General features: G+C 44.5%; 1 protein-coding gene and 1 non-coding gene across 2 annotated transcripts in view; both read left to right on the forward strand.

Moving 5' to 3' along the window:
* The window catches only part of LOC124776414 (cAMP-dependent protein kinase catalytic subunit 3-like), a 303144-nt gene that overhangs the window by 175416 nt on the left and 102130 nt on the right, over positions 1–25598 (forward strand). The window lies entirely within an intron of this gene.
* Positions 5903–5977, forward strand: Trnar-gcg. Its single transcript has one exon. It is a non-coding gene; the product is annotated as a tRNA-Arg (tRNA).

Genomic DNA, 25598 nt, shown 5'->3' on the forward strand with positions numbered 1-25598 from the left:
ATATGCCTTTTCTATGTCTATAAAAACCATTATCACCCTTTTTGTTATACTCCCAACTTTTTTCCATCAGTTGACGGATAGAAAATATCAGGTCGATTGTGCTCCTTCCTTTCCTAAACCCATGCTGTTCTTCAGTCAGCTCCTTTTCTATCTTTTCACTTATTCGATTTAGTAAAATTCTTTCAAAAATCTTGGCTGTATGACTCATGAGGGTTATTCCTCTGTAGTTTTTACAAAGTCTTTTATTGCCTTTCTTGAAGATGGGAACAATGTCTCCTGTTCTCCAGTCGCCAGGTATTTTACTATTTCTCCACACGCTTGATAGTACTCTATACAGCCACTGCATTCCCACTGGACCTGCTGTTCTTATCATGTCCACTGATACTTCATCAGGTATTATACACTGAAGAGCCAAAAAGACTGATACACCTGCTTAATATCGTGTAGGGCCCCGCGAGCACGCAGAAATAGCGCGACACGACCTGGCTTGGACTCGACTAATGTCTGAAGTAGTGCATGGAGGGAACTGACACCATGAATCCTACAGGGCTGTCCACAAATCCGTAAGAGTACGAGGGGGTGGAGATCTCTTCTAAACAGCGCGTTGCAAGGCATCCCAGATATGCTCAGTAATGTACATGTATGGGGAGTTTGGTGGCCAGCGGAAGTGTTTAAACTCAGAAGTGTGTTCCTGGAGCCACTCTGTAGCAACTCTGGACATGCTGGAATTGCTCAAGTCCGTCGGAATGCATAATGGAGATGAATGGATGCTGATGATCAGATGGGATGCTCACGTATGTGTTACCTGTCAGAGTCGTATCTAGACGTATTACTACAGCTGCACACGCCCACACTATTACAGAGCCTCCAACAGCGTGAACAATGCCCTGCTGACATACAGCGTCCATGGATTCATAGCGGTACACGTCTATCCGCTCGATACAATTTGAAACGACTCGTCTAACCAGGCATCATGTTTCCAGTCATCAACAGTCCAATGTCGGTGTTCACGGGCCGAGGCGAGGCGTAATGCTTTGTGTCGTGCAGTCATCAACGGTACACGAGTGGGCCTTTGGCTCCGAAATCCCAAATCGATGATGTTACGTTGAATGTTTCGCACGCTGACACTTGTTGATGATCCAGCAATGAAATCTGAAGGAATTTGCGGGCCTCGGTGGCCGAGTGGTTCTAGGCGCTTTAGTCCGGAACCGCGCTGCTGCTACGGTCGCAGGTTCGAATCCTGCCTCGGGCATGAATGTGTGTGGTGTCCTTAATTTGGTGTAAGTTGTTCTAAGTTCTAGGGGACTGATGACAGATGTTAAGTTCCATAGTGCTCAGAGCCATTTGAAGGAATTTGCGGGAGGGTCATACTACTGTCAAAAAAAAAAAAGAAGAAAAAAAAAACGTTCAAATGGCTCTGAGCACTATGGGACTTAACATCTATGGTCATCAGTCCCCTAGAACTTAGAACTACTTAAACCTAACTAACCTAAGGACAGCACACAACACCCAGTCATCACGAGGCAGAGAAAATCCCTGACCCCGCCGGGAATCGAACCCGGGAACCCGGGCGTGGGAAGCGAGAACGCTACCGCACCACTACTGTCACGTTGAAGGATTCTCTTCAGTCTTCATTGGTTCCGTTCGTGTAGGGATTTTTTCCTGCCACAGCGATGTCGGAGATACGATGTTTTACCGGATTCCTGATATTCACGTATACTCGTGAAATGGTAGTACGGGAAAATCTCCTCTTCATCTCTACCTCGGAGATGCTGTGTCCCATCGCTAGTGCGTCTACTATAACACCACGTTCAAACTCGCTTAAATATTGATAATCTGCCATTGTAGCAGCAGTAACCGATCTAACAATTGCACCATACGTTTTTTGTTTTATATAGGCTTTGCCGACGGCAGTGCCGCATTCTGCCAGTTTACATCTCTCTGTACTCGAATGCGCATGCCTACACTAGTTTCCTTGGTTCTTCAATGTAGTTTAACGCACTCAATATGTGCAAGTCCTTCGAGATCACACCCCGAGAAAATTTGTGCGCCCCAGTTGCATCTCTTTGTCCTCTTCAGTGTAGTGAAGAAAAGTCTAGGTAAGCTCATACACCTTGGTGGCATTTAGTAGCACGCCATCCTCTTTAATTCAAAATTACTAGTCGCCATAGGTAGTGTGTATGTATGGGGACGTGCTGAAAATGATGCTTCCGATTTTTTGTGTGATAACTCTTAAAGCTTTTAAATAAAACAAACGTCATTAACATTCTACATTTTTAGTCTTGATGCTTACATATTTACAGCCTTCTGTTGCCAGAGTGCTCCGAATTGTAGCTTGTAACTTGGCTGTGTGTAACGTAACTACTTCGGTGGGTGAAAAAACAGCGTGCTGTAATCGAGTTTCGAACTCGAGGAGTTCGTCCTCATATGGAGCACCCTATCCTTTGGCATGAAAATGCCAGGTCACACATGAGCGCTGCGACATGTGCAAAAATCCAATGCAAGGTGTTCACTGTCACCGATCGTTCTAGGCCGACTTTGAACTGTTCCCAAAACTTCAACACCTTCCAGGACTTCACTTAGATAGTGATGAAGCAATCGGAGGTGGGGTTGTGGCTCCATGAACAAAGTCAAACATTCTTCAGTGACGGTATAAACAAAATGGTCTATCGTTGGGAGAAATGTGTTCGTCGCCAGGGTGAAAATGTTGAGAAATAAACATGTATAGACATGAAGAATAAATATGTAGAATGTTAATAACATTTGTTTTACTTGAAACTGTTTAACGGACTATACATAAAAAAAATTCGGAGGCATTACGTTCCAGCACGTCCTCGTATAATGGGTAACACCGATGTGCGTCGTATGTTACATTACACTTAGGCACCTAGCGGTATCCCAACAATTATAATTTATTTACAATCCTAGAATGTTATTACTGGTAATTTACTACAATCTGACGAAATATCGCTATTTTCTATACATCAGTTCATATAATCATGCCAATGTACTTCTCGTTTTAAATGGTCCAATTGCACTGGCCAGTTTTCCCATAATGTCGTCATTTTACTATACTTGTAAAATCATTCACATTACTAAATTTTACGTACAGGACCTTTATCATTTGATGGATAGGATACAATTTTTTTTAATTCTCAGTTTTAAGTATGCGGTGTATGCTGATTGTGCTAAGTCAACCCTAATGTGCACATAGTCCGCTACCACTATTGTAACGAGCGAGAAAAACTCGTACCATACACTAGTGGAGGTTCCTTTTACTATTGTGATTATACTCGTGATCGCTTTCCTAGAAAAATGACTCCATTTTCCATGTTTTGAAGAGAAGGAAGTGGTCGTATCGTATTTGAACTGGCCCGATTCCACTGCGCTGTAATTCACTGACAGTACGAATATGATACTAAACTATAGTAGTTGCTATTACGTATTCACTTTGTGTTGATGCCGGTCAGAAGTTTATTTTGCACAAGCTCTACTACTCGCTTCCTTCCGGAAAATTTCTTTAACTTCGTTAATCTACGAGAGTTGCCCAGAAAGTAATGCGCCACATTTTTCTCTTCAACAGTTATTTTTTGAACACAATGGGAATTACACACACGGAAGAATGGTGTTTTATCTACACACCTTATTTTTCCACGTAATCTCCACCCCATTCGGTCTCCTTCCTCTAGCGCTAAAAATGAGCGTGTATACCCTGTCGGTACCAATCCTTGCCCTGATGGCGGAGCCAGTGCTTCACTATGTGAACTTCCTTTGCTGATTTACAGATTTAGCGCCAACTGCCGAGTCGTAATGCGTCTGACCTGGCGACTGACATCAGCTCGCTGCAACATTCAGGTGTGACAGCCGTGGATGGTCTCCCCGACCGCTGCAAATCATGGAGCTCCGCCGAACCGCCCTCTGATGACATCACCCACCGTGCCTAGCGACTGATTGTACTTCTGTTGACAGCAGATGCTCCGTAGACTTCCCACAAGCGCTTATGAATATTCCCCACGGTTTCTTTCCCTGCAGTGAGAAATTCAGTGACGGCATGTTGCTTGTAACGTATATCACCTACAGACGCCATTTTGAAACTGTCCTGCAGCTACGCTATCTGTCGGAAGTCACGGAAACTTTGTGCGCTCACTCAGGAGACATAAAATGATACATATGTAACGTTTCGATTTCGTAGTATTGTTTTCGGGTGAGAAATAAACGCGATGCATTACTTTGTGCGCAACCGACGTACTTTACTAAATGCCCACTGTTTGGTCTGAAGCCGCGGGTAGCTGTGATTTTCTGTGGTCCTGCTATCCGCTGTTGTCACTCAGCTGACGATTATCTTTCGTAGAAGCCGAGGGAAGAAAGATTGATCGTCGAAGCTGTAACCGACAAACCTCATGGGTTCAGTACTTTTTCAATCGGCAGTCCGCGCGATCCTTAACGGGGTTATGAAGTTTTATTAGCTTACGTAAATATAGTAATATTGTTGCACACTATTAAGATTAGTGCCGATACTCCTCCAAAAGTCGTTAATATAGGCCATTTAAGCCTTGACATTATTTTTTTCCGGCTCCATTTCCAATTTCTTTCTGTTGTCTGAGTGGTTTCGGTCGGAAGACATGACCCACTTAGAAACCGACGAATCCGTTTATTCTGCCCGACGGTTGATAGGCCTGCGGCCGATAACGAAGACTAGCCTTTCCTCTGATGACCCAGTTTGTCCCCGCTTACGTATTGTCTTCGTCTTAGCAATTATGTTAGGACGCCGTTTTTAGTGTCTTCTCAAGAAGTCGTCACTTGTTTGTACCCTTTCCTATTAGGATTCTGTAGGGATACGTGTCCCTGCATGTAATTGTGGTAATTGAAGATTTGCACCAAGACTAGGATGCTACGAGAGACATTTTCTTCATAATGTGAACCTGATTGTTCAGGACCTGTCTTAGCAGATACACTACTTCAATGGCTCATTAAATCTGTTTTCACAAGTTATCTGAAAATTGTCAGTAGCTGCTCAAAATATTTTGTTTTGTTCTTTTTGAAAGGATTAGCAACTACGAAGAATTACCATTGTAACAGTCAGCGCAGAAGAAAATGGAGTAGTTACGAAGATGAAAAAGTCTTGCTAGAGATACTGTTTCATATTCTGCAACAATGAATTTGTCTTGCATTGCAGGCACGAGGTTGTCGTAAATATTGATAACTGTTAACAGCAGCTCCTTAATAGTTCTGCTCCGTTCTAGAAAGCTGTCAGCTGAAGATATGTAGAATTTCAGAACCCTGCAGTGCACGTGATGCATCACGCAAAGAAGTGGAGGTAACGCCTTTCCCCGTCAATCAAATGCTGCTACTCGTACAATACCCGCTACAGTTTCTACTGTTGCTGCTTCATGCGATAGGCAAACCTCCAAAACATAAAAAAAGAGACTATATAATAAACTGGTGTTGCCGTCACTTAAAGCTAATTACGCAGTTATCTCAAGACAAGCAAATTGAAGTAGCCCGTTGGTAATATAACACATGAAACTTTCTGGCAGATTAAAACTGTGTGCCCGACCGAGACTCGAACTCGGGACCCTTGCTTTTCGCGGGCGTGGGTCGTGCTTCGGTAGCTCAGTTGGTAGAGCACTTGCCCGCGAAAAGCAAGGGTCCCAAGTTCGAGTCTCGGTCGGGCACACAGTTTTAATCTGCCAGAAAGTTTCATATCAGCGCACACTCCGCTGCAGAGTGAAAATCTCATTCTGGAAACATCCCCCAGGCTGTGGCTAAGCCATGTCTCCGCAGTATCCTTTCTTTCAGGAGTGCTAGTTCTGCAAGGTTCGCAGGAGAGCTTCTGTAAAGTTTGGAAGGTCGGAGACGAGGTACTGGCAGAAGTAAAGCTGTGAGTACCGGGCGTGGGTCGTGCTTCGGTAGCTCAGTTGGTAGAGCACTTGCCCGCGAAAAGCAAGGGTCCCGAGTTCGAGTCTCGGTCGGGCACACAGTTTTAATCTGCCAGAAAGTTTCATATCAGCGCACACTCCGCTGCAGAGTGAAAATCTCATTCTGGTAATATAACACATGCTTGTCTGTGTTAAAAGTCTTTAAACTACCTAATAGTGCGCGATGTTGATTTGACGCGGCAACGATATCTTTGCTCTGAGCGGGTGCCGTCCAGAGAACCTGCCATCAACTGACAATGTAGGGATTTCGTGCCGCTTATGGCAGCCACTCGCTGGTTCTTTGCGTGTTATACAAAGAATTAAAATGGACTTGAGAGCCCGCCTCTTGACCATGACTTCTGCCTACTTCATCCCAACATCCTCACTAATTCTTGCTGACTTCACTCCTTAACTGGCTATTGTTACTTGTTAAGGTATGATATTCTGAAGAGACAACAAAGTGTTCTTTAGTAATACGAACTACGACCTTTATTCAAAAGACTGAACTTCATATCACCTTGTGTGAAACGTGAAATTAGCAAATAGCCTTCAACTATTCAAATGTAATTTAATTATTGAACCTTCAGCTCTATTTTCTTTTATATTTTCGCTTATATCTAAATGTTGGTTTGTATCTAAATGTTGGTTTGTATCTATATATTTTGTGCTCTTATCTCGTACACAGGATCAATAACGGAATTTAATTATTTCAGTGTTTTTTCGCTACACAAATTGCAACATGCATTCCTTTACGAACTCCGATTGCCAAAGTTTGTTAACATTATTACGAGATTCAAAATTTCTACCATATAGGACTTGCGAGGCGGAGTGTCAGTATCCATTCTTGGACACTTTACGCGATCGGATAAGTGTGCAGCTTTTTCTGTGACTCTACTTTTAATGTGGGTCAAAATTCCCTAAAGTGATTGTGATGAATGATTCCTTTGGATGGACAAATCTTTCGTCATCCTCGTGCTTCAGTATCGTAAGTATATTGATTCAGGAGTGTTTTAACAAGCATCAGGAGGAGGGCACTAGCGTACGTAATATAGAGTGGGCGTCAGAGAGAAAATACATTAGCGTTCTTCCATTGTGTAGGGTTCTTCTGTAAGAACTGATTTTAATTTCTAATCCATCGCATGAAATAACGCCGTCCTGTATATTTCGGTCATAGACTCCATTTGACTACTTAACAAGAAGAATTTGGCAAACATGGATCAAAAGCGAACATTCTGTATTAATGAGATTTGGAGGTAATGGTGGAGTCCTACAGTGATTTCATAAGGCTGTCGTGAGGGTGTATTATATTTTATTCTTCCAGCTCCTACCGTTGCGATGACTCTTTAGTTCGTTTACACCGATGGATGGCTCTGGATGAGTTTTGAATAGAATCGGATATTGGGGCAGGAACTCCTATCGAGGATTTAGTCCACCGTTCCCGAAAGTTACCAAAGGTGAAATGCCTAAAAATGCCAATTTCACGTCTTACAGACCCAGTGGAGGGATTTGAAAATTATCCTAGGAATGGCCGCGTAGTTTCGTGGTCAGCATCTTCATTCGTTCAATCAAGCATTCATAATGTTCTATAAATAGTTCCCTATAGGTTAGCTGCCGGCCGTTGTGGCCGAGCGGTTCTAGGCGCTTCAGCCTGGAACCGCGCTGCTGCTATGGTCGTAGATTGGAATCCTGCCTCGGGCATGGATGTGTGTGATGTCCTTAGGTTAGTTACGTTTAAGTAGTTCTAAGTCTAGGGGTCTGATGACCTCAGATTTTAAGTCCCGTAGTGCTCAGAGCCATTTGAACCATTTTGAAACGTAAGCTCGCAGGGATGTATAAATATGTTAACATGCTGAAGCAATCAGTTTGACTACATCTGTAAAGCGTGTTAGCAATAAATTATGGCTAATCCTAGGCTACTCACATCGATAATTACGATAAATGCGTGTAGATAGGAGGGAAATAGTTAGTTTAAAGAAAAAATCTACTAGTTTTTTTTTCATCTACTGCTCTGCTGCTGTTATTTGATACTTCTCTCAGAACATATATGTAGCTTTACGCGGACCACAGTCAGCTGTCTACATACTGGCAAAGTGGAGATACATGTAGTAGGCACCAGAAGACATTTTAATTTCCACTGTCTATACTTTTACGAATAAATTCATAAAACTTTGTCCAAATGGACAGAAAGGATTCAGGATTTACACTCATAGCAGTGGAAGTTCAAAAATATAAGAAAATAATTTTTTCTTACATTTGAAATTTGACCTTTTTCACTTACCATTGGCTGCATTTGTTGCTATAGGTACATTTTTCTTCATAAGTAAGGGTGATTCTTCGATAAATTTTGCACAGCATACAAACCACCCTTACAGGTGTATGAAACTCTAGAATTTTCCACATCTATTGAAAACTGTAGTAAAAATTGAGATAATTAACTATAAAATTTGAGTTTTTTCTAAACATGAAGTTTAAAATGTAACAGCACCTTCATTTTTTCATAAATTAAATAATTTCTAGAGTTTCATACACTTGTAAGTATGGTTTGCATGCTGTGCAAAATTCATCGAAGAATCTCTCTTATGAAGAAACGTGTACCTACGGCAACAAACGCAGCCAATAGTAAGTGAAAAAATGATGAACTTTCACATGTAAAACAAAATTAATTTTGTTTTGTTTTTGAACTTCCACTGCAATGAGTGTGAATTCTGAATCCTTCCTGGTCATGCTGACAAAGTTTTATGAATTTATTCGTAAAAGTATAGACAGTGGGAATTAAAATGTCCTGTGGTGTCTCTCCTGCTCAAGACGGCCCGTTTGATGTCCTAACCCCCCTTAAACTATAGTATAGAAGGACGGGATGGTGGTATATTCTGTCACTTTGATTTTGATTATTTCGGGATATTCATTTTGCTCTCTGTGGGCAGGCCCCAGTCTGTTACATAGACTTCGGCACCGTAATGTAAACCTTCATTCTCTATCTTAGAGATGCATAGCCTATATTAAAATATTATTTACTGTTAATTTCGTCATTGGGAATTGCAAAGTTACTCTTAAATTCATTGTATTTATTATTTGGAAATTAAAGAGGCCTGTACGAGATGTTTGGTTATCAACTTAACACAGTATTCTGAATACACACTTTCGTGGAATAATTATTTTATTCGTCTAAGCTGGATTGCAAAAAAAAATGGTTCAAATGGCTCTGAGCACTATGGGACTTAACATCTGAGGTCATCAGGCCCCTAGAACTTAGAACTACTTAAACCTAACTAATCACACATACCCATGCCCGAGGCAGGATTCGAACCTGCGACCGCAGCGGTCGCGCGGTTCCAGACTGAAGCGCCTAGAATCGCTCGGCCACACCGGCCGGCAGCTGGATTGCAGGCAATGCCTATAACGGGTGAGTATTGGCGATGAAGATTTCCGGGAATAGTAAACAATCGACTGACTACTTCCGGGTCTAGCGCCAGCCGCAGCTTGGCAGCGCCAGCCGTAGCCACGTACGCAGGTGTGGAAAATCCGCTGCCCCGTTTTCTTGCTCTCGGGCAGCTGCGAGACGTGGCGTGTCCTCTGGAAGAGTCACCTCCTTTCTTTTGCTCGGCGAGCGCCAGGCGACGAAGTAGTCCGCGCCGTTTTTCTGCGGGAAAGAGAGAAAGGCCGCGCCTGCAGCCCATTACCTTAATACCCCTCCGCGGGATGCACTGTGCCAGCTCTGAGGCGGAGTCGCGGCTTTTTCTGAACGTCTGTCCTACTTCCAGAAGCTCTGCTTTTAAAACGTATCTGCAGTTAGGTGATACGGCGTGCAAGGATATCCCCTTGTAACTTTAATTCACGAGGGACCTACCGAATGGAAGATTGCGTGGCTTAGTTGTCTGTGAGAATCGTTGTGCTTGGATCACAAGTATTCTTCAAAAGAAAACTCTCAAAACTTCGAAGCTCAGGTTGGAAATAACATGGAAATAGTACGAATTGAGCTTTGTATCGGAGCAGTATAAGTAAATGTGCTGTACTTACGAATGAAAATGGAAACTTGCAATTTAATAATAAGGGGAAAAAGGAATCAAGGTGGTGAAGATAATAGCAAAAAAGGAAAAAAATTTCTTTGAAGTTTAGGGAAGAGTAAAGAGTATCCAGGTGTAGACAGTTTGAGTGAACACGATTGAAGAGGTGTTTAAGTAACATTACAATTACTGAAGGTTCAAAATATTCAAAATATATGTGTGATCTTCTGTGTGACTCATTAAAACAGGTGGAGCAAAGGAGTTTAAGCTTGTTTATTGTAAGTGATGCAGGAGAACTCATCCCGCATTTTGAAGAAAACGTTATGATTCCACTTCTTGAAGAGGCACGTAATTTTAAATTTAATATATCAGGAAACTTAGTACAGTAAAAATGGCGTGTAAGTTACTGCCAATGTTGTTCTTTATAACTAGGACAAAATGTAGAATTCCAGTTCGTGAAAGAGAAATACTGTTTTAAGAAGTATCGCGATACTAGAGGCAATAGTAATTCGAAAATTGCAGAGAAAAGAGAGGAGAGTATTTTAAAAGTATGTACGGGGTGTCCAAAGCAGCACGCGTGTAAGTAATATTTCATAACAACGATACCAGGTTTTCGGCAGATGAGCTAGTATTTTGCCGTGTACTCACCGTCTTTCATAGCCAAGGTGCTTTTGTTGTGATCTTCGTCCGAAGACTAGTTGGTGCAGTTCTCCACGCTTGTCTATCCGGTACAAAGCTCTTCATTATTTGCATAAATTCTGAAATCTATATACACTGAGATGTCAAATGTCCCGGAGTAGTGCAACAATTCGACGCGGCATGGACTCAGCAAGTCGTTGGAAATCTCCTGCAGAAACGCTGAGCTATGCTGCCTCTAGGTCCGCCCACAATTCGGAAAGTGTTGTGGGTGCAAGATTTTGTGCACGAACTGATCTCTCGATTATGCCCCATAAATAATAGATGGGATTCATGTCGGGCGTTCTGGGTGGCCAAATCATTGGCTCGTTGTGTCCAGAATGTTCTTCAAACCAATCGCGAACAGTTGTGGCATGGCGACATGGTATCGTTGTTTGGGAACATGAAGTCCACTGAATGGCTGCAGATGGTCCCCAGGTACCCTAACGCAACCGTATCCAGTCAATAATAGGTTCAGCTGGGCAGGTAAACACAGGCCACACCGTTATGGAGCCACCACCAGGTTACACAATACCTTGTTGACAACTTGGCTGCCTGGCTTCGTGGGGTGTACGCCACGCTTCAACGCTACCTGCATCAGTTTTTAACAACTGAAGTCGGGACCCATCTGACCAGACCACGGTTTTCCAGTCGTTGGGGGCTCCAAACGATATGATCACGAGTCCAGGAAAGCCACTGTCAGCAAAGGCACTCGTGTGGGTCTCTGCTGCCATTGCCCATTAACGTCAAATTTCGCCGCACTGTGCCAACACATACGTTCGTCGCACCGTTTTCTGCGATTATTTCAAGCTGTGTCAGTTACCATTTACAATTCAGCGCAAACACCGCTGCTCTCGGTCGTCAAGTGAAGGCCATCGCTCACTGTGTTGCCCAAGGTGAGAGGTAATGCACGAAATTTGGTATTCTTGCCACACTTCTGACACTGTGGACCTCGGGACATCGAATCCTCTAACCATTTCCGGAAATGGAATGTCCGATGCGTCCACCTCCAGCTAAAAATGGCTCTGAGCACTATGGGACTTAACATCTGAGGTCATCAGTCCCCTAGACTTAGAGCTACTTAAACCTAACTAACCTAAGGACATCACACACATCCATGCCCGAGGCAGGATTCGAACCTGCGACTGTAGCGGTCTCGCGGTTCTAGACTGAAGGGCCTAGAACCGCTCGGCCACTCCGGCCGGCCCAGCTCCAGCTACCATTACGCGTTCAAAGTCTATTAATTCCCATCGTGCGGCCGTAATGATGCCGAACACCTTTTTACACGAATCACCTGAATAGAAATAACAGCTCAGCCTATGCACTGCCCTTTCATATTTTGTGTACGCGATACTGCCCTCATCTGTATATATGCGTATCGCTAACTCATGACCTCAGTGTACATTCGAGCATGTTAAAAGTTCTCAAGCCTTCGTCTCCCGTTACAATTTTTTACAGAATTAGGACTCTTTGATGCTTCAGCATGTGCACTATCAACAGAATTCTCCTTTTAGTCAAGTTGTGCTATAAATTATTTTTTCTGTAATTGGATTCGCTACCTCTCCGTTAGTCACCCGATCTACCTATCTAATCCTAGCATTCTTCTGTGGCACCACATTTCTAATACTTCTGTTCTCTACGTGCTACATTGTTTATCGCCCACATTTCACCTCCGTGCAAGGCTAAACTCGAGATGAGTACCTCCAGAAAAAGTTTTCCCAACATTTCAACTTACATTTGGCGTTAATAGATTCGTTATTTTCAGAAATGCTTTTCTTACTTTTGACAGTCTGAATTTTATATCCCCTCTACCTAGGCTTTCGTCAGTTATTTTCCTGCCGAAATAGCAAAATTCTTCTAGTACTTCTTTGTGTCTCATTTCTTAACTTAATTCCCTCAACATCGTCCGATTTTATTCGACCACATTCCATTACTGGTCTACATCTGTTAGTATTCACCTTATAGCCTGTTATTAAGCTCCATCCATTCTGTTCAGTTTACGTTCCAAGTCCCTTCTCGCCTCTGTCATCGGCAGACACAAAACTTTTTTTTTCTTCTCTCTCCCCGAGCCTTAATTCCCTTCGCAGATTTTTTCCTTCGTCTGCTTTACTCCTTTTTCGATGTACATGTTACAACCCTGTCATGTTGCCTTCTCTCAACTACGGCTTCCATTTAATGAACTTCGACTATAACTACAGTCTGGTATCTATACAAGTCGTAAATAACCGTTTCGTCCTGTGTGTCATCCCTGCTACTCAGAATTTCAAAGGGTGTAGTCCAGTCATTGTCAAAAACTTTCTCTAATGCAACAAATGCTGTGAACGTTGGATTGCCTTTCTAAAATCGTTCTTTCGAGATAAGTCGTGGGATCAGTATAGCTTCGTGTATTTCTGCGTTTCTCCGAAGCTAAAACTGATCTCTGCGATCGGCTTCTACGTTTCCCATTGTTCTGTAAATAATTCGTGTCAGTATTTTTCAGTCATGAGGCAAAATTTGATAGTTCGTTAATATTGACACTTGTAACAGTATCCTTGAAGTCCGAGGGTATTTCGGCTGTTTGACATACCTTGCATACCAGACGGAGTAGTTTTGTCATGCCTGGCTTCCTTAAGGATCTCCTTAATTCTAAAGGAATGTTGTCAAATCCAGAGGTCTTTTATAAGGAAAAACGCTAACATTTTTCCGTTCAAATGTCGTAAGATCATGTCCAGGTTCCAAAGATTCTGAAATACCTGTACATTTATTTTCCTCTTGTAGATTTGATGATGGTTGTAAAGCCGAAACTAGTTGTTTGTACAAGTAAAATAAAAGATGACCAAGACTGAATTCTACGATCTGAATCTGTAGCAGATTCGAATAGGCATTTGCTGCTGGTATTCAGCAGTGTAACTGGTAAAAGAAGATTAACAATATTATTTATCTTCACTGCTTAGATCTTTGACACACAAGAGTTAACAATTTTCGTCAACAACAACAAAATTGGAATTGTGTATAGCAAAATTATTGCAAATCGATATTCTGGTCACGTACTTGGCTAAACAATCATTGCTATTTGTTTGGTGTACTTTGTCATTACTTAGATATGTTACTAGAGTTATAAAATTACCATAGGATACCGTAGGTTATAGTAGGTAAGCCCATACTACAGTGTTTTTTCTGCTATGTTTGGGCAGTTACGGTCGTAACCGCGTTACCTGTACCTTAGGTATGTTGCTTACCTATCGACCGTTAACTCTTATAACGATCTGTACTTTTACGTATATGATCAGTGTCTTACTAGTGTCCCCTAAAAAGCGATAGCGATGAACCGTCTAGAACATAAGTGAGGATGTACACGATCAACCAGAACATTATGATCACAGACCTACTATCGATATAAACCCGTCCAGGCGATAGCAGCGTGAGCTCGCGAGGAATGACTGCTTGTCAGACACACGCACTGTGCATGTAGTATGGGTGAGCGTGCTGTCCGTGTGTAGAATGGGGAAGGTCCGCGATCTATCGTACAAGAGGAGGCCACGACGTTTGGAACGCGGTTTTACTGCAAACTTCGTACACTCGTAGTACTCCATGAGGGCAACAAAATGTGTAAGCAGTAGTGCGTACTTCTCAAGCGTTATTGAGAAAATCTCAAGATAATCTCGGTCGTCAAATATATACCTGTGAGTGGCCCTGTTTACCATGAAGTTCAAATGGTTCAAATGGCTCTGAGCACTATGGGATTCAACTGCTGAGGTCATTAGTCCCCTAGAACTTAGAACTAGTTAAACCTAACTAACCTAAGGACATCACAAACATCCATGCCCGAGGCAGGATTCGAACCTGCGACCGTAGCGGTCTTGCTGTTCCAGACTGCAGCGCCTTTAACCGCGCGGCCACTTCGGCCGGCTACCATGAAGTGCCGGCAGCCGAGTGGTTAGCGTTCAAGCCCTGTAATCGCTCGATCGAGTCCCGCTCGTCAACTTTTTTTTAATTTCTAACACAGTCATTCTCTTTACAATTTATATTACAATTATGTAGTGGGAAAAATACGTGTAATCGGATGAACTTTTATTAAATTTACAATGTTATTTGGCAGTCTACAAATTTCTATTATCACAAATAATATAATATTCATAACTACCGACTATTAAACGGCCAATCGCATGAAGTGATACTGAAAGTGTATGCTTGTCCGTGATTTGAGAAATCCCTTATACCTGGAAGGAGCCCGAAACGACTTGTTACCTCCAAGTTTTGACCGGGACAGACGGCTTTCGAAAGATGTACAATTAATCGTCGCTTTCGACATTACGAGTACAAGTTGGGGGATGGTATTTTTCGTAAAAATATGAAAAACTAAGTTAAACGGCACCAGCTGCATTTAATAAATGCTATGTTTGCGCACATGCAAGGTATTTTGAGGTTTTCCGTGGAAAAACAAGCCTCATTAACATTTTCAGAAACCTCTCTTTCAGTCTATAATTTGGAAGCAAACCATGCATAACGCAGCATTTCCTTAAATATCGGCGCCGATCATTGGTCATGCAGTATCGAGTGTGTTTTAATAGCGTCTTCAAGAGAAGCAATTTCCCGTTCTCTACACGGACAAGCATACATTTTCAGTATCACTTTATGCATTTGGTCGTTTACTAGTCGGTAGTTATGAATATTATATTATTTGTGATAATAAAAATTTGTAGACTGCCAAGTAACATTGTAAATTTAATAAAAGTTCATCCGATTACACGTAATTTCCCCATTATATCAATTGTAATATAAATAGTAAAGAAAATGACTGTGTTAGGAATAAAAAAAAAGTTGACGAGCGGGACTCGATCCAGCGATCCAGCGATTACGGGGCTTGAACGCTAGCCACTTCTTTTTTTTCTTTCTTTTTTTTCCACTCGACTGCCGGCGCTTCATGGTAAAAACGGCCACGAACAGGTATATATTTGACGACCGAAATTATCTTGCGATTTTCTCAATAACGCTTGAGAAGTACGCGCTACTGCTTACACATTTTGTTGTCCTCGTGGAGTACTAAGAGTGTACGAAGTTTGCAGTAAATCCGCGTTCCAAACGTCGTGGCTTTCCCTTGCGAGTTCGACCGAGGGCACATTTGATGGCTCGGAGGCTCGGGCACGAGCCTTTCGGAAACAGCACGACTGTCAAGTGTTCGAGGAGTGCTGTGGTGAGTGTCATCAATACGCTGTGAACCACGTCCAGATGTCATGGGGTTAGACGACCACCCTTCATTACAGATGTCGGACGTCGTTGGCTGGGCAGACTGGTTCAACAGGACAGGCGGGCGAAGTGTGGCGGAACTAACATCAGACTTCAATGCTGGGCAGAGAACAAGTGTCTGAATACACAGTGCTCCGAACACTCCTAACGAAGGGCCTTCGCAGCCGACAACCCATGCATGATCCAACGTTACACGCCATCGGGAACTGCGACTGAAATAGCTAAGTAACCAGCGGCAATAGACGTTGGCGCAGTGGCAAAGTGTTGATGAATTCCAATAACTTCATCATGCCGATGGGAGGGTGCGAATTCGTCGTCTTCCAGGGCAACAGCTCCTTAATACCTGTAATGCGGGACAGAGACAAGTTGGCGGCAGTTCTATTGTACTCTGGAGAACATTCACCTGGGCATCCGTGAGTCTAGTTGAGCTCGTGCAACGTACCGCGACGGCAAAGAAGTATCGGACACTGGTTCCAGACCTTGTACACGGCTTCACGACGGTCTTGTTTCCCGACGGCAGTGGCATTATTCAGCAGATAATGCGCCATGTCACAAGGCCAGGACTCTGATTAACACAGTGGCGAGTTCCGATTGATGTGCTGTACCCTCCAGATCTAAACGCGATCGCACGCATGTGGGATGTGATTGGACGAAGTCAGAGCTCATTGCCCTATTCCTCGGAATTGACAGGAATTACGTGGCTTGCGCATGCAGATCTGGTGCCAGCTCCCTCGAGCGACATACCTAGGTCTCACTGGTCCCATGCCACGACGCATCGGCGGTGGTATCAGTGCCAGAGGTGGACATACCGGCTGTTAGATAGGCGGTCATAATGTTCTGGCTGATCAGTGTATAAAGGGTCGCGTAACCCAAGCTACGTTTTTGTTCTACATAGTTATCCCCGTGCGTGTTACTTGAAAGTAGCCGGCCAGTGTGGCCGAACGGTTTTAGGCGCTTCAGTCTGGAACCGCGCGACCGCTACGGTCGCCGGTTCGAATCCTGCTCGGGCATGGATGTATGTGATGTCCTTAGGTTAGCTAGGTTTAATTAGTTCTAAGTTCTAGGGGACTGATGACCTCAGATGTTAAGTCCCATAGTGCTCAGAGCCGTTTGAACTTGAAAGTAGACAGTGTTTAAAGGCAAAACTGAAGTTGTCAGTGTTGAATTGTGTTTTATTTGAAAATTTTTGTTATGTAAGGTGAAACAGAGGGATATTATAGTAAAAATAAAGAAACAATATAGATTTATCATGTAACATTAGAAAACTCAATTTACTTAACAAAAAGCGAAAATAGAAAGACCGCAAAACAAAAATATACCACGCATCGCTTCAGTACTTCGTCGAGCTTATTTAAGTCATTTTACTATTCTTCATATAAAACTTTTCCACTTATCAGTAATAAAAGGGAACTCTTGTCGATGATGATGTTAAACTTCCTATTCACTAGAAAATAATGACTATAATTCTGTATATTTTTTACGTTTGTGCATGCATATTGTACTTGCATCGAAACTAATTTCTTTAGTTACATAAAAGCGCAGAAGTTAGGCGATAAACTAATGTTTATTACTTACAAAACGGAGTTTATATTCTGTAAGGATATGGAAAAAACAATGGACTAGCAGTGAACGATTTGTGATTCAGATTATGTGCAAAAGAAACAACCAAACAAACAAAACACGAGAAGAAGTCTTCGGCTCCCATTTTCTCTCTGACGCATTCATTTATTTTTCTTTCCCTATCAGTGCTACCAGTAATGCTACCGTTTACTGCTTCATTTACATAGAGCACCAAAACTATCGAACCGTAGCTTTGACAGAGCGAACTCTACCTCCTGAGTAAGGCACTAAATATTAAAAGAACTTGCGGCAGAATCTCCATGAGACGTACAGACAGGGAATTACTTTCAGGCAACTGTCGAGGAATGTCGTAAAAGAAGAAGTCACGACTAAGCTACAAAGAGCGCTTCTTTCGGTGGCGGCGTCCGCCTCCAGAACGTGTCCTGCTAGTCGACGTGTGCAGCTTATGCGGCCGCGCCTTTTGAAGTCGCGTGACCTGGCGGCGAGTCTGCACGTAACAGGAGCGCCGGCCGCCGCGTAAGGCGAGGGCTGGCGGGGCACCGCGTGACGTCACGCGCAGCTGCCTCTGGCACTGCCCGCCGCTGCGGTCAGCACTCCTGCGCGCCGGAAGCGCGGGGGCGGCGGAAGTCCCACGCACCGCTGCGCATGCGCCGCCGCGTGTGGCGTCCCGCCGCTCGCCTGCTGGCGCTGCTACATGTTTACGAAACGTGACTGCCGTGCCAAACTTCTCAGAGCTGTGAAAAATCTTGTGAACGGCTGGAGACCGGCCCCTACAGTATGTGAACAGAATCATATATGTGCGAATGGACAGTAGAGGCGAAAACAAACACACACACATATATATATATATATATATATATATATATATATATATATATAAAGGATGAACTTTTTCACGACGACACGCCGGTATAAAATGTTCTCGGACTTCTCGCCGCATCAAGTTTGGGTAAAACCTCGAGCTTTAGATGATTAGCACAATCGTCATGTCCGGAACAACTGGCTGTCTTGGCTTCTGCGTCAGCGGCTTGTGATTGGTCAGCAATCACGTCATGCTTCCACAGGTGATGCCAACGTTTGCGCATGTGGCACCACCCCTCCTGTAGGAAAGTAAATAGTACGGTGAATTTGCCTGTTTCTTGAAACTTCCTGCCAGGTTAAAACTGTGTGCCAGACTGATACGGTAACTCGAAATCTTTGCCTTTTAAGGCAACTGCTCTACCAGCTGAGTTACTGAACCACGACTCACGACCCTTCCTCACTGCTTCACATCCACCAGTACCTCATCTCCTACCATCCAAACTTTAAAGAAGTTCTCTTGCGAAATTTGCGGGACTAGCACTTCTCTGAAGCTTGGACGGTAGGAGATGAGGTACTGGTGGATGTGAAGCTGTGAGAACCGGCCGTGAGTCGTGCTTGGGTATCTCACCTGGCAGAGCATTCGCACGCGTGAGGCAATTGTCCCGAGTCCGAGTCTTGGTCCGGCATATAGTTTTAATCTACCAGGAAGTTTCACTTCAGCGCACATCCCGCTGCAGAGTGAAAATTTCGTTCTTGTCTGTTTGTTATCAATGTAGAGAGATCGCTATCTGGCGCCACTAAGATTATATACCGGTTGAAGTTGCTCTCGCACATTATTTCTACTGCCCGTGTAAAAATAGAAACCGTGTATGCAGAAGCCAAGACCAATAATTTTGTTTCATCAAACAGTATATTTTGTTTATTTGTGGAGCTGTGCTCAGCAGCTGTTGATTTCTCAAGTTCTTTATTTTTAATGTGCAGTTGATTCTCTGCGCAGCAGTCAGGAATGGTACGGATGCATTGATGGATGTAAAATGGTTCAAATGGCTCTGAGCACTATGGGACTTAACTGCTGTGGTCATCAGTCCCCTAGAACTTAGAACTACTTAAACCTAACTAACCTAAGGACACCACACACATCCATGCCCGAGGCAGGATTCGAACCTGCGACCGTAGCGGTCGCGCGGTTCCAGACTGTAGCGCCTAGAACCGCTCGGCCACTCCGGCCGGCATTTGATGGATGTAGTTGCTTCCACACTCAAAGGAGGTGTTATAAATCCCAGGGATCGTGAAGTTGTCTGTTGTAAACTGGGTGCAGAATCACCTTCTTCCTCGACGCTGTGAAAGTAGGTCTTATTCCTCTTCTTCTCAGGACTCTGACTTTTGATATATGCAGAACCGACAAAAGGCAGCACAATCGTTTGCACATTATTTGATCGTTACATATTTCCACATTTGCGTTTCTTATTTGTCTGGGTTAATGGGTAACGTTGACACACATATATTTTACAAACAGGTCAAATTCCACTATTTTCCGACCAAGAATTTCGGAAGATTTTCCTTGGTGATCAGGAGAATGCCATAGCTGGAAACACCCTCCCAAATGTTCCTAATTTGGAACCTCTGTGCCGCACTTCCAGCTTACTGGGATATTTGTCTGAAAAGAAAAAGTTCCGCAACACCTCGTCCTGGTCTTATCAGTAGGAAATGGGAAAAAATAAAGGTACTTATCTAGATAAAACGGCTACAGATTCCAATGGTCACTCGTGCCAACGGAGAACTTTTAGCTGCCACGTACTTGTAAACAACAAGACTCACTGGAGCGTCTTTTCTAAATACACTCCTGGAAATGGAAAAAAGAACACATTGACACGGGTGTGTCAGACCCACCATACTTGCTCCGGACACTGCGAGAGGGCTGTACAAGCAATGATCACACGCACGGCACAGCGGACACACCAGGAACCGCGGTGTTGGCCGTCGAATGGCGCTAGCTGCGCAGCTTTTGTGCACCACCGCCGTCAGTGTCAGCCAGTTTGCCGTGGCATACGGAGCTCCATCGCAGTCTTTAACACTGGTAGCATGCCGCGACAGCGTGGACGTGAACCGTATGTGCAGTTGACGGACTCTGAGCGAGGGCATATAGTGGGCATGCGGGAGGCCGGGTGGACGTACCGCCGAATTGCTCAACACGTGGTGCGTGAGGTCTCCACAGTACATCCATGTTGTCGCCAGTGGTCGGCGGAAGGTGCACGTGCCCGTCGACCTGGGACCGGACCGCAGCGACGCACGGATGCACGCCAAGACCGTAGGATCCTACGCAGTGCCGTAGGGGACCGCACCGCCACTTCCCAGCAAATTAGGGACACTGTTGTTCCTGGGGTATCGGCGAGGACCATTCGCAACCGTCTCCATGAAGCTGGGCTACGGTCCCGCACACCGTTAGGCCGTCTTCCGCTCACGCCCCAACATCGTGCAGCCCGCCTCCAGTGGTGTCGCGACAGGCGTGAATGGAGGGACGAATGGAGACGTGTCGTCTTCAGCGATGAGAGTCGCTTCTGCCTTGGTGCCAATGATGGTCGTATGCGTGTTTGGCGCCGTGCAGGTGAGCGCCACAATCAGGACTGCATACGACCGAGGCACACAGGGCCAACACCCGGCATCATGGTGTGGGGAGCGATCTCCTACACTGGCCGTACACCACTGGTGATCGTCGAGGGGACACTGAATAGTGCACGGTACTTCCAAACCGTCATCGAACCCATCGTTCTACCATTCCTAGACCGGCAAGGGAACTTGCTGTTCCAACAGGACAATGCACGTCCGCATGTATCCCGTGCCACCCAACGTGCTCTAGAAGGTGTAAGTCAACTACCCTGGCCAGCAAGATCTCCGGATCTGTCCCCCATTGAGCATGTTTGGGACTGGATGAAGCGTCGTCTCACGCGGTGTGCACGTCCAGCACGAACGCTGGTCCAACTGAGGCGCCAGGTGGAAATGGCATGGCAAGCCGTTCCACAGGACTACATCCAGCATCTCTACGATCGTCTCCATGGGAGAATAGCAGCCTGCATTGCTGCGAAAGGTGGATATACACTGTACTAGTGCCGACATTGTGCATGCTCTGTTGCCTGTGTCTATGTGCCTGTGGTTCTGTCAGTATGATCATGTGATGTATCTGACCCCAGGAATGTGTCAATAAAGTTTCCCCTTCCTGGGACAATGAATTCACGGTGTTCTTATTTCAATTTCCAGGAGTGTATAAGCGTTTTTCCTAAATATAATCTAAAAAATACACGTGTTGCTGAGAGCTTGAAATTGACCAGATATCGTAGTAAGAATTGCGTTTGACTTAGTCACTCCAGAGTCAACTAAAATAGCTATAACGTTCTTCTCTTCCATAGGAATAGTGTGTTAACTTTGTCAGCTCTACACTTACGAATACACTAGCGTTTATTCTACATGGAAGTAGCGCCACGATAACTACAGTTAACTACTCTAAACCTCTCTGGGATGCTGTAAACAGTAAACATAGTGGTTGCTGACAGTTCCACATGTACAGCTACACTTTGCGATTCACTGTACGGGCCTTACGTTTCAAGTTTTCATAGACAAGCAGTAGATGAGTGCTGTTGAGATGATAAATTACTGTTGCTTTAAAATTTGTCATTTCTGTTAAAAGAATGGCAGCTCAGCCGTTGGCCTAGTAGTATAAAGAAACGCAACATAAGAGTGGAAAAAGTGTTTCCAGAATGCAACATTTTGAAGGCGATTGTAGTGAAACACAATAAAAGATTTGTATAAAAGGCATATTTCTTTCTGTCTGTTTGTAAAACATAGTGGTGGCCTTAGGAAAATATATGTGCTGGAAGATATTTTTTATTCTACCACACATTAAGAAGGCTGCTTACAGTCCCTTACACGGATAATGATTGGGGAAAAAGATTCTTATAAACCTCAGTGAGAGGTGGCAAGTGGTAAGCCATTGGAAGTCCCCCCCCCCCCCCCCCCCCCCAGTGTTTTCACAAGTCTCTCCTGAGCTGCCACGGGGCCCCAGCCTTAGCAGCATTACTTCCTTTACGTGCTGCAGGCTTGTACTTAAACTACCCGTTTCTCCGTCTTTCACCCCATTGGTTGGTTTTCTTGGTACAGAACCTTCTTGGATATGGTTTATGACGGGGACTCGAGTTTCCACTTCTGAAGTTTTCTATAACTTTCCCTCAAATAAATACACGGTTCCCATTGTTAGGATTGACCTGCCACCAATTTTCAAAATACTCCAGAAGTGCGGATCGTGCAGGGAAGGTCGCCAGACGCGGTATCTGCTCCACCTTTGTGCCTTTCCATCTTTGCACACTTCCCTTTAATAAGGTAGTACACCCAAAACCCAGCACGGTAACCATCCTGCTGTGGGTGGGCAGTCAAGTACCTGCACGGTTGTACCCACTGACCACACAGGGATCACACTGCTCGTGCCTGAGCTGAGAGGAGTATGTGCCAGTCGTGACTGGGCATGGGGATTCCAAGCAGCAGATTACTGGCCAGACAGCCGTTGCTGAAGCTGGATGCCGCCCATGGAGAGAGCCTCCGTTCGTAGTGGGTGGCACCATGACGGATGAACTGCAGATGAAGCGGATGAAGTTATCTCCTGTTGGTGGCCATACGATCCCAGCAATCGCTGTGGAAGGAAAGTCCTCTTTTAGTGTAGAGAGATAAACAGTAAAATGAGCTCTTCGCTGCTTACATCGTGAGATGAATGTAGGGATAAGTGGCAAGCAGAAAAATAGTCTCTCCCAATACTTAGTTGGGAAATCCTTCTCGGCCACAAAGCCGGTATTCTTTGCGGAGAACTTGGAAGACAAATTTGGGGAACGTCACGTGGGCTTCACTTATACTAACCCGGCACATAATGAGCTCTGCTTCTTGCCAGGTCGCTGTAATGCTTTCACTGTGGAGTGGTAGCCTTTTCTCGTGCTCTTGAGCCTATCCATTCCTGCACAGGTGGTTTCTTATTTGCAGCGACTCCTTGAGCAGTTTGCAAGCTCTAGACCAGTGTTACTATCGCCATACCTTGGTCACTGCTGTCCAGGATTCCCTATATGCCCTTGAATAAATGTGGACGCTCAGTGACCTTTGTCTGGACCCTGGGCCATGTCGTAATCCTGCCGATAACCTGGCCAAACTGGCTACCAGTAAACCGACTCTTGAGATCGGTATTTCGCAAACAGACCTCCCATCGGTATTACTCCGTCAAGTTTTAGGAATCCCGAATATGGGGTGGCTAACTCTGACTACAGGTGATAAGGGAGACTATGAATCTGTGGAAGTCCTCCATGCAGGCCTCTCACAAGGGCTCTACCGTATTTTGCCAGCTCTGCATCAGCTGTGCTTGGCTGGGTCAGGGCCATCTCCGATGCGAGGACCCACACCACTGTCGTTGTGGTTCCCATTTGACGGTGGTTCACAGTTCCAACAAAGCCGCCCTGCAACGGACTCATCTCCCTGACTCACTATCCCCGGTGTTAGGAGACGATGCTTCAGCGGCTGACGTAGTTTTACGTTTTTTACCACTCTCTTTAAGGGAGGGCCGTTTACTAACTGGTCCATTGAGGAGTTGGCAGAACACACTGTTGCCTCCTCTGCAAAGACCGGGCTGTGGCTGTTTGGCCTTTGTGGTCCAGTCTGGCCCTCTACCTGCCTGCTCTTTTACTCTTCTTCCCCCCTCTCGTGTGCTCTGTTAGACTTGTCCATCTTTTGTCTTCGTGTGCTTCTCTTGCCCTGTTCGTGTTGTTAGTCTTTCCTAGGCAATTTCTGAGCGGGGTAATGGCGGAGGCTGGGGGATGTAGGTCCCTTCATTGCACTCTGCTTTCAGGGGCTTGTGGCCGCTCCCTAGATGGGGCACCTCGCCTCCTTTTCTTCCTCTGTTTCCCTTTCTTCTTCCTGTCCCTAATCTCGTCTTCGTTGACCTTTCGCAGACCGTGAGATTTTCTTCCCCTGGATTTTCCGCGGTAGGCTCTCTATGATCTACAGTCGTGCAGACCTGTCAGCTCGAGGAAAAAGGCACTGATCATCCAGTAGTTTTGTCCTTATAATCCTCCAACCAACAATTGATTCGCTTTCAGGAGGACAGCGATTCAATTCCTCAGAACTTGTAGTGATGTATGTTTAGCCCCTTAATGCAGAGTGTTATGTATTCTCATTATACCAGTTCTGTGCTAATAACGGCAAGGTTAACTTTTCTGGAATGCCATTATCGGTAGGTGCTGATTCTTCATGAAGCAATCAACGCTTCTGACAAATGCTGCATTTTCCTGAGTGTTTCGGGTACGTCTAAAGCACCACGAGTTTTGATTTTTATCTTTCGGTTAGAAATTTATTCATGCATTAAAGGGTTAATCAAGTCACATAGATTAACTCATAACTTACTTATTAAAATTATAACACGGAAATCCACAATCTCAAGCTAACTCATGCTCCAATTACATAAAGCCGAAATAATATATTGCAACGAAATCTTTCGAATTAATACTCAAATCATTCGGCCCCTTCCTTTCTGTACAACACGTTCTTGCGAGATATCAGGATGGCTTTAGGCTGGTATAGCATGGTTCTGTGAAGCAATGTGGAAACTACTGTTATCGACTTAGTGACATGCGGATTAAGCGTAACAACTAGACGAGTCAGTGGTAACTAACAACCAAGACCCCATTAACGTTATCTGTTACCGAAGACGGGGCAGTTTTACCTTTACGTTATCTATCGCACTCAGAAACTTATAAATTAAATTCCTGTTAGATTGAAGTTAAGTAATAGTTACTGAAGTCATCTCTTTGATTAGCACGAACAAAAATGCCGGCGAAAGGAAACCAGCACAGTGAGTTTTGCTAAAGCTACTTAGGCGCCTCTGTCAACTGTGAGGGAAGAGGATGGTAGCAGAGAGCAGTTGGAACGCGCGAGACGCTACCACCGCCCGCGGCGTAAACACCGCGCAAACAAAATAAACTCCACCTGCCGCCGCTGAGACACCTGTTGAGTGCAACGGCGCGCCGAAAAACCGCGCCGTAAAGTTGCGGAAAGTAGCCATACCGTCAGACTCCACGCCGACTGTTAGGGAGACGCAGCAAGATATTATACTAACACCAGTTACCACGCACCAATAAACGTTCCCAAAGAAGTTGCTTTACGGGAACGACTGCAAGGTCCATCTCATTTCCGAACTTTAGAGTCCGTACACTAGGACAAGCATGATCTAACACTCCATTGTGGAGCTGTATTGTTGGCTAGTCGTCCTCAAAACGAAGCAAGTTTATACAGTGATGTAACTTAACAGAACTTAACAAACAAAGGAAATAATGAAAATGACAATCCGTGTTGGAACAAGCTCCTGAACTAA

This window comes from Schistocerca piceifrons, chromosome 2 (assembly GCF_021461385.2).
Source record: "Schistocerca piceifrons isolate TAMUIC-IGC-003096 chromosome 2, iqSchPice1.1, whole genome shotgun sequence".
Lineage (NCBI taxonomy): Eukaryota > Metazoa > Arthropoda > Insecta > Orthoptera > Acrididae > Schistocerca > Schistocerca piceifrons.